This window comes from Schistocerca nitens, chromosome 4 (genome assembly GCF_023898315.1).
Source record: "Schistocerca nitens isolate TAMUIC-IGC-003100 chromosome 4, iqSchNite1.1, whole genome shotgun sequence".
Classification (NCBI taxonomy): Eukaryota; Metazoa; Arthropoda; class Insecta; order Orthoptera; family Acrididae; genus Schistocerca; species Schistocerca nitens.
The window spans coordinates 245360011-245369595 of record NC_064617.1 but is presented as its reverse complement, the minus strand read 5'-3'; positions in this window follow the sequence as shown (position 1 = coordinate 245369595).

Sequence of the window (9585 nt, the reverse complement as noted above, 5' to 3'; positions counted from 1 at the left end):
ACTGGTAAGAAGTTCGTGATGTATACTGATGCAGACTGGGGAGCTGATCCAAACCACAGTAAATCCATTAGTGGATATTTGACAGCATTTTGGGGTGCAGCTGTAAGTTAGAGCAGCAGGAAACAGTGAACTGTGGCACTGAGCACTGTTGAAGCAGAGTTTGTTGCACTGAATGAAACTGTAAGAGAAGCAAAGTGGATGAACAGCTTTCTCAGTGAAATTGGTGAAGATTTTTTCCTGCACCACCCCATGAAGATTTTCATCAACAATCAACATGTGGAGAAACTCCCTGAAAATCATGAGGCTTCTGAAAGGACTAAACATATGGATCTGAAAAAATGGCTCTGAGCACTATGGGACTCAACTGCGGAGGTCATTAGTCCCCTAGAACTTAGAACTAGTTAAACCTAACTAACCTAAGGACATCACAAACATCCATGCCCGAGGCAGGATTCGAACCTGCGACCGTAGCGGTCTTGCGGTTCCAGACTGCAGCGCCTTTAACCGCACGGCCACTTCAGCCGGCTATGGATCTGAAGATCTTCTTTGTGCAAGAGGAGGTGGAAGCCAACAACATAAGTTTGGAATACATCCCAAGTGAGAAGAATGTTGCTGACTGTTTGACACAGGCATTCAACAATGTGAAGCTGAAAACCCATCGGCAGTTAATTGGGGTGTCAGTGATGTGGACTGTCTTCCTCTTGTTGTTCTTTGACATGCTTACTTCCTTGTAATGTATCGAAATTGGCGGGATTCAGTCCATACATATGTAGTGTATTCAGTAAAAATGTGCTCAATTGATGTGGTTTGCATCTGTGTGTGCTCCCTGCCCTCAAAAGAAGATTAACATTAGGTACTACTGTGATGTTAAATTGTTTATGTATTTGTGCCCCCTAATTGTAATGTCAGTTGATTTTATTGTCACAAGTTAAGTAAAATGCATCATCTCAATTAGTTAATAAATAATATTTTGCTTTTCTGAATGCTGAGTTCTTTGATCATTGCTTATTTGGTATGCACTCTGGATTGTTTATATCTCCTAATCTCCAAATAAAGTGAATTACATTTTCTTAGGAAGTTACACCAACACAACCCCACAGCCATTTGCCACTCCCTTTATGAAACACTATGACAAAAAAATTGACATATTTAACTCTCTGAGCTTTTTTCATAGGTTTTTAGTTTTTGTCACTATGAGAGGAATAATACACTGGCAGGTCAGTTTTTATGGGAGTGCTTCAGTGTATGTCATTATCACACAATATTCAGTCTGTCCACAGCATAGCTGACTGTGTATGAGAGTCGAGTGGTGTTCCTTCATGTGACATGTGTTGAGGCATTGGCTATGGCTACATGTTTACATCCATGGCTATGCCTTAACATAAGCAGAAATCTTTTGGCAGTGACCAGCTGATTATCATTATAGTCAGAACCAATGTATTAAATGCCCAGTGAGCTTGGCAATGTGTGTGACACCAGCAAGATTTCTTCCCTAGCATTCTTAAAAGCTTTAAAGGCTTTATATGGGCAAATGCATTCATCTGATTAGTCAACTTGTGCTCTTTATCTTGCCAATTTAATTATTTGCCTCCAACTTTCATAGTTTTTTCTGATACCTGCAAGCTTTTTCAATTTTTTTTTGTCACCTTTATTGTATGGAGTCCCAAAACTTTAGGGGCAAATTGAAACAGGTGATAGTGGGGCTATGACCGATTACATTGAGATAGGGGACCAATGTTCAGAAATGCTTATTTATTTTGTTATGGATATACACAGCATACACTGTATAGCAACAATGTAACTTGTAGTAATTGTTCAAAATGATGGATTCTATTCTCAATTCATGTATTGCAATGATGCATGCAGTTCTGCTGCACTCTTGCAAAAATCCTGGGTGTTTGTTATACACCGGAACAGACAGCAGCTGATAAAGAGTGTATGCCCCCAGACCATCAAACAGACATACTGTACACAATGTAGTTCACAGCACTTGTGTCAAGTGATGTCTGTGTGTAATGCATCAGTGCATTAACCTGTGCTGCATGCACACCACTATCCTTGGTGTCTGTTACCCTTTGCATCAGGCAGCTTGTGATGTGCCCATGGTGAGGTGCGTTACTGTGTATAGTAGATGACACATAGTCAAGGATGGAATGTTACTCGTCACAAGAGTTGGCAGACTTGCAGTTCATATATGGTGCGGCAGGATTTTGTGCCCAAAAAGCAACACAGAGAATGCTTTCCCAACAGGTGTCATCCTAATTAAAGGAAGTTTATCTCACAGGTACAACTTACAAGAGACAAGGTCATTCATACCACACAGAGCCAGCCAAGGTTTCACCAAAGACATGTTCAAACACTAGACTTTGAGGAGATTGTATGACCACCCAGCAATAAACACCTGTCACCTTGACCATGAAACACACTTTCTGGAGGATACAGTGTGAAGAGTACTGGTGGAACAGGTATTACACCCCTATCATAAAGAATGTGTGAAAGCACAGGGACCAACAGAATCTGAGCCCCATGTTAACTTCTGTCAATGGATTATCCACACAGTGCTGAATTTTGTACAGTTTGTATTGTTCACAGATGAGGTCTCGTTCATCCATGATGATATTTTCGACTGCCACAACAGGCAACTCTGCTGCAACAGTGAGGACAATCCCCAAGTTGCCACATTGGTGGTCACTATCAATGACTCCCTGTCAATGTATGGGTGGGCAATTTCCAAAATCACCTAATAGGGCCTTATTTTATGCCTCCCCATTTGATTGGCCCATGTTATCTGGTGCTCCTGCAAATTGTACTGCCACAGTTTTTGGAGACTGTACACATTGTTGCCTATGAAAGGATGTGGTTTCAACTTGATTGGTGCACCAGCACACTTTGATATTAATTTCCATGAGCACCTGAACAACACATACCCTCATTGTTGGATTGAAAGGGGAGGTCCTGTCCCATGGCCAGCATGATTGCCTGATCTCACACCTCTGGACTTCTTCCTGTAGGGCTATGTCAAGACATTGGTGTATGAAACCCCCTTAGAAACAGATGAAGAACTGCCCACTAGGGTCCACGCTGCCCGTATCCTGGTACAACAGACACAAGGAATCTTTGAGAGAGTGTAGCACAACTTCATGGGCTGTTGCTATGGGTGCATTGAGACTGGTGGTCATTGCTTTGAACAGTTACTATGAGCTAAGTTGTTGTAATGCAGTGTTTGCTGCTTGCATCCATAACACAATAAATATGCATTTCTGATAATTGCTTCTCTATCTGGACCCACAAACTTACTTAAATTCTATACATAAGACTGCATACCAACAACAATAACTTGTAATAGGGTAATCTTTATTGGACTATCAACTTGTAACAAATATGGGCAAGAAATATAAAGACATTTATACACACATACAATTGAAAAAGCCTTAAATTTCTATGGCACAAAATCTTTATACAGTTAAATCTTAATCAACAGACACTTTAAATGCTTGTTAAGGATGTTTTCATCTTAGATGTCTAATAAAAATAGGGAAAACAATCATTGTAAAAGGAAAACAAAAATATAAAATAAGATGTATTAAATAATTATTCACTCTCATAAGTATGTAGTAGTAGACTTGAAATTAAAATACTTTCATTGTTGTCAGTGTATCTAAAAGGTCTCACTGCACCCACAGCATCATTTGCAGTATATTATCATTTTAACTGCTTGTCAGTCCATACTGCCCTTTATAAAAACTTGCCCTTTCCACTATTTGCAAACCTTCTTTGCTGCCATAGTCTCTCAAATTCTTCAGCCTAACATATTGATACAACTGCCACTTTCATACAGCAAAGTACTGGTATTTGATATTCATCCCATTAAATTACAAGTAAATATAAACTACTAAACTATTTGCTGCTTCATTACCAGTTAAAATTAATCTCCTTTCATAAAATATGTCATTACCCTATGAAATATACCATCATAGTTCTTGCAGCTTCTTTTGTGCCCTCTCCTAACTGATAAGCCAATGATATTAGAACACTTTCTATTTTATACGGCCCAGTGTATAAATGAAAGAACTTTGCTATATATTTTTTCCTAGTATTGGATTGTTGGTGATTTTTGATGAGGTTCCGATCTTCCACTCTAAAAAACTTCCACTGCTTTTCCCTTGCCATTTCTGCTCTTGTGTCAGCCTTTTATGGTGCCTTTTTGATACACTCTGTGATTTTCCCACTACCATATCTGATTTGACCTTCTACAATCTTCTCAGAAACAGTAATTTTGCTTCTATTGAAGTATGAATCAACTGAACTACACCCATACTACAATGAACTGCTTCACTGAGGTATGTGTCTATTCCTGGCAAAAATTTGATGCATGCTGAAAGCTTGTCTGACATAATATCCTAAAGCATGCCCCCAACAGTCCCATAAATCATTCGCCCTTATATGAATTAAGGTTGTAGAGAAAAAAGAATGTGACTTTTATCCCAACCTTTACTACCTCATTCATTCATCTGGATGATGTGAATAATACGGCACGATCTGAGAGAATACGTTTCGGCTTTTGGCAGTCGTGCAGGTTTTGTTGTTTCAGAATCTGGAGACACTGTATCTTCATGGTCAAGTTAGTCGTACACAGACTTGGTGAATGCATCTGCCAGTACAAAGCAGTATTGTCACCCAACTAATCCTTTAGACAGTGACCTATAGAAATGTACACATAGCAGATCATTCGGTGTGTATGGTTCTATAGCATGAAAGTTGCCACATCTCTTAGCATTCACATGTTTCACAGCCTGACACATGTTGCTACCCTTTTTGATCAATGTAACCATTTGTACTCTCATTTCATATTGATAGTGTGGTACTGTTTCGTGGCATACTGTGGCCAAGATGGCAATGATACTTCAGTATTATATCCTCCGCTAATCCCTCTGGAAGCCAATTCATCCACCTTTGTGGGAGACATTTCTCTTGATTGTACTCACCAGTGCAGAATTCCATGTCTGTGGATCATCTCCCTCAACAATGTTCAGGATGAAGTCGCTGACTTTTCTTGTGTTTGACCGCAAGTCTAGGTAATCGGTGTGCTTTTGCTACATGGCATAGACTGTTTTCCATCCCCTATGTTTTGGCTATCCAGTCTATGGACATTATGGTTTTGACTATGAAGGTTAGGCCTTCTATATTCTCAGCCATGTTGCTTACCATCTTTTAATTTTTGTAAGTACACTTGTGTTTTTATCTAATCTCATAATTAATGCTTATGGCTCTGACATTACGTAGATGTATAGGGGTTCAATCATTATCACTCTTTATTTCTATTTGTTTGGATATCTGTCTGATGATTTGGCTATAAGCAATGGAACTGGTAGTGCCTTAATAAAACTGGTTTAAGATGCAGCTGTTTTCAGAGCTCTTGCTGTAAAAAGTCTTGTGCATTGGCAGTCTTTTTCCATAATTGTGGATGCATGCTTGGTCCCAGTTTATCATCACTGCTGTTATCCTATCAGTCTGCAGGAAACACTGATCATTTCTGACATCCTGCACCAGATTATGGCTGAGCTAATAAGCAAAGTTATTTTGCTTTTCTTTATAGAATCTGGTCTTGAGATTATATTCTTCGGCCAGCATTGCCCAATGTATGATCCCACTGTCTCTGAATATTGATGATTTTAGCATTGCCAACACTCAATGATGGGATTACATATATGTTTTCCTATAATCATATAATCTCTAAATTTCTTTATTGAAAACGAAAAGGCCAGTATCTACAATTCAGGCACAAAATATTGGGTCTCGGCATCTTGTAATTTTCAGGTGCATGTTGTTATTACTCGCAAATTCCTTTATTTACAAACTTGGTGTAAGCACACCTCAACTCCTGTGATCCCCCTTCCCCTTCCATCAGTTTGACAGAAATACAAGCAGAATTTAATGTGTAGAGGAAACAGTTATTTGGGAAATACTGTACTGCTGTGAAAAATTAAACAGTGGATTTTGAGGTAATTTTTTTTAAAGAACCAAACTGTATCACAAGGAAGTGAAATGTATCTATCATTTATATACATCTGTGTCTAAGAAAATTGAATAAATGAATTCATTTATTGTCGCTGACTTCCAGAACTGGGAAAGCACAAGCCCCCCCCCCCCCCCCCCCCCGTACTACCATCCCCGCACCTCCTCCATTCCCCTCCATTCTTATAAGTTTGAGGGAAACAGGAGCAGAATGTAGTTCATACAAAAACAATTATTTGAAAGGAAATTATATGAATTTGTTACTTTCAACTTTGTCACTGTTATTTACAAAATAACCTATCAGACAGAAACATGCATGGGAGCAATAAGAAAGAGGTGCAGTTTAAGATGGAGTACAACAGTGTGGAAGTCTAGTATACTGGTCCAGACTTGAGATACTGGGATAGGTTCTATGCTGTGGAAATCTTAGATGTCCGATGTACAATGTAGAATCCTTTTAATTTATGAGAAGAATCACTTAAAAATACAGTGCTAGCTCAGGCATTATATCACATTCTGTTTGTAGTAAGGATGGATGGAGTTTAACTTTCTGTCTGCATCGGTATTAAATTCTAATCACACCAATGTATGTCTACAGTGAAAATTGGTGTTGGTTTAAAAGTTATACTGCCATCCATTAAAAGAATGTGTGGGTCAGTATGGTACAGCTAACTGAGAATCCTACAGTTCCTTAGGAACCCTTTGAATCTATCAAATTTGCTACTACAAATGGTAGTATGGTAGACTACTATATCAACTGTGCCAAAGTGATCCACATGTCTGCATGAACTATTATAGTACATTTTTCTGAGCAAACACTAGTACAGTTAATGAGAAATGAGATGTATGATGTGCCGTTTTTGCTGTGTGTTGTGTGTGTTGTTAAACACTTTGATGCTGTCTTGTTCAAATATGTTATCCATGTATAGTAACACATTGTCCCCTTTTTTCTGCTCCATTGTGTGGTCATATGAACTATTACAACACATTTTCTCATACAGTATTCCTGATTTTGGATTCTTACATCACAGAATTCTACACTGTTATACTCCATCCTATTGTGAAATTTCCTGCCTGCTGGGTTCTTTCACTTTGACTACTATTTGCTAGTAATGCAACTTCAATACATTTCAAAAAGAATTGTCAAACCAAATACTGCAAATATTAAAATTCATATAATATTGAAGGGAGTACTCATCCATTCCTTTTTGTCGATCTGCTGCTGCAACAGTCACTGAGTTACTGTATGTCCACTGTAGCTTGGTGTTTTATGCCAAGAATGTCTCAAATTGAACATTATGTTTCAGAACTTCTTTTTATTATATCATCTAGTTTTTAACCTTTTTATGTACACTGGTGTAATGATAGATCAGTATTCTTAAATATTCCATACAATTTGCCAAGTCCACCATGCTTACTGCATGAATTCACATAAAGTACTCACATAAGCAATTACATGCTTCTTGCACAAAATGTCATAAGACACTCACATACACCTTACTCCATTGAATGATCATAAAGTACTGACCTTTTGTGCCAAAATGGCTGCCCCTTTTATGCACAATTTCGAACAACCGGTATTGTTATAAGTTTTTTTAAATAAAATTACACTTAAAATTGTTACCTCAAAATTAATGACTCATTTCAGCAGTTGCACTAGCTCTTATAGATCAAATACATAGATGAATTTTCAAGCATATAACATTTTAAGAGTGTATAAATGCTCAAAATATGAAGTATTAACAATATTTTTACTATTTTTATTAAATACAAAAAGTACATGGTTCGGAAAATCTTCCTGCCAATGTATATGTTTTCAAGTCTCCCATTGAATGTGGCAAAATAGATCTTTTATTTATTATTGACAAAACACCTAGAGAACTGCCTATTTTTACATGTCACCTATAACATTTTTGCTAAGTACATTTTAATTTTCTAATTAATTTTGATTCTCTCAGTTGGTTTTTACTTTAAATACCACAAACTTTAATTTAGATACTGTTTTGACACAAATCCATCTCAGTTTCAAAAAAATGACTTTGATTATTGTACTTGATCATTTGTTCCGGATTTCACCTAATTACATTAATCCTAAATATTCCTACCAATTACAGGACATATATACTTCAATACAATTATAATTTAGTAACCAGTTTCATTGTAACAATTTTATATGTATAGGTTTACCTATACCACTAACTTTTGTTTACATCATTGATTCCTGTTTATTTCAAATTGAATCGAAAAATACGTTTTAAATGGGTTTCAATGGACTGTTACATCTCACTATCCTCTTCTGCGCTCAAGATCAAAACTACTGTCACATGCATGTGTGTGTCTGATAGTTTTTTGTAAATGACAATAATGATATATGACAATGAATTCATTTATTCAGTTCCTCTTGGAAACAGACATATACATTTCAGTTCTTTGTGACACAATCTGGTTCTTTAAAAAATTTCACATCAAAATCCACTGGTTCATTTTTTACAGCAGTACAGTATTTTCTGAATAACTGTTTCTTGTATGCACTAAATTCTGCTCATATTTCCCTGATAGGAGCATCACAAACTCGGGTACTCCATCCATAAATTTAGTGTGGATGGCTTCTATATCTATTGAAGCAATAGTAGCTGACTTTGGCACTGCACAACTACTTGAACTGAAGCACTGTCCTAAACCATTCACATGTATATTATACACACGAAAATACCTCACATCATTGTGTGCATCTTGAATACATGGTAGCCGGTGGTTCAGCCTCTCTAACTCAAGAGATAGCATCATCCTTAGTCCAAATAAATTTGTAGCAGTAGTGTGCCATAAGTAAATTGATAGGATTCCAGATTTCACCATGAGCACTGCATTATCTTACACTGATGTAATAGAGAGCAGGAGATCACCACAGTAAATGTCTGGGGGAGAAAGAGATGTGGGCTATACTCTGTAGTCATTTGAGCATTGATGTCCTGGCATTGCACAACATATCTCCACCCCCCACCCTCACCCCCTTCTGACTGAGTACTTAAATAACACCCTTCATCACATTCTCAATCTCAATCACCACACACCAGTCACCGTCTGCTTCTATGCCTATATTCAGATGCTTTGACCAACTAACAGTTAAACTACATACAGAATTGAATAGTAGTAGTAGCACATTGGGAGCAATTGTTATCTTCTCATCCACTACAGCAACACTCTCTCATTGAAGTATCACTGGAATGCCACACAGTTCAGTGAATGGTGCATATGTTGGAGTCCAATACTGACATGTGCCATGCTGTTTGAGTCTCCCAGTGCACTGCCGATGTTGTTCAGCAGGTTGTGGCTGCAGAAACTGAAAGCCTGCAGTGCACCTCTGTTACCTGTGGACAGGTATATTCTTACTCTGCTGTTGGGTATGTTTGTCACAAAAATCAATGAGTGGCACAGACAGTACCAGTTCTGGTACAGGATCCCACATGCTGGAGGTCACTGCCACTGCTGCAGTTCCCAACAAGCTAGGCTGTTGTCCTTCTGTAGGTGTCGACAAGCTGGAAGGCACTGTCGCTGCATGTCCTAGTTATG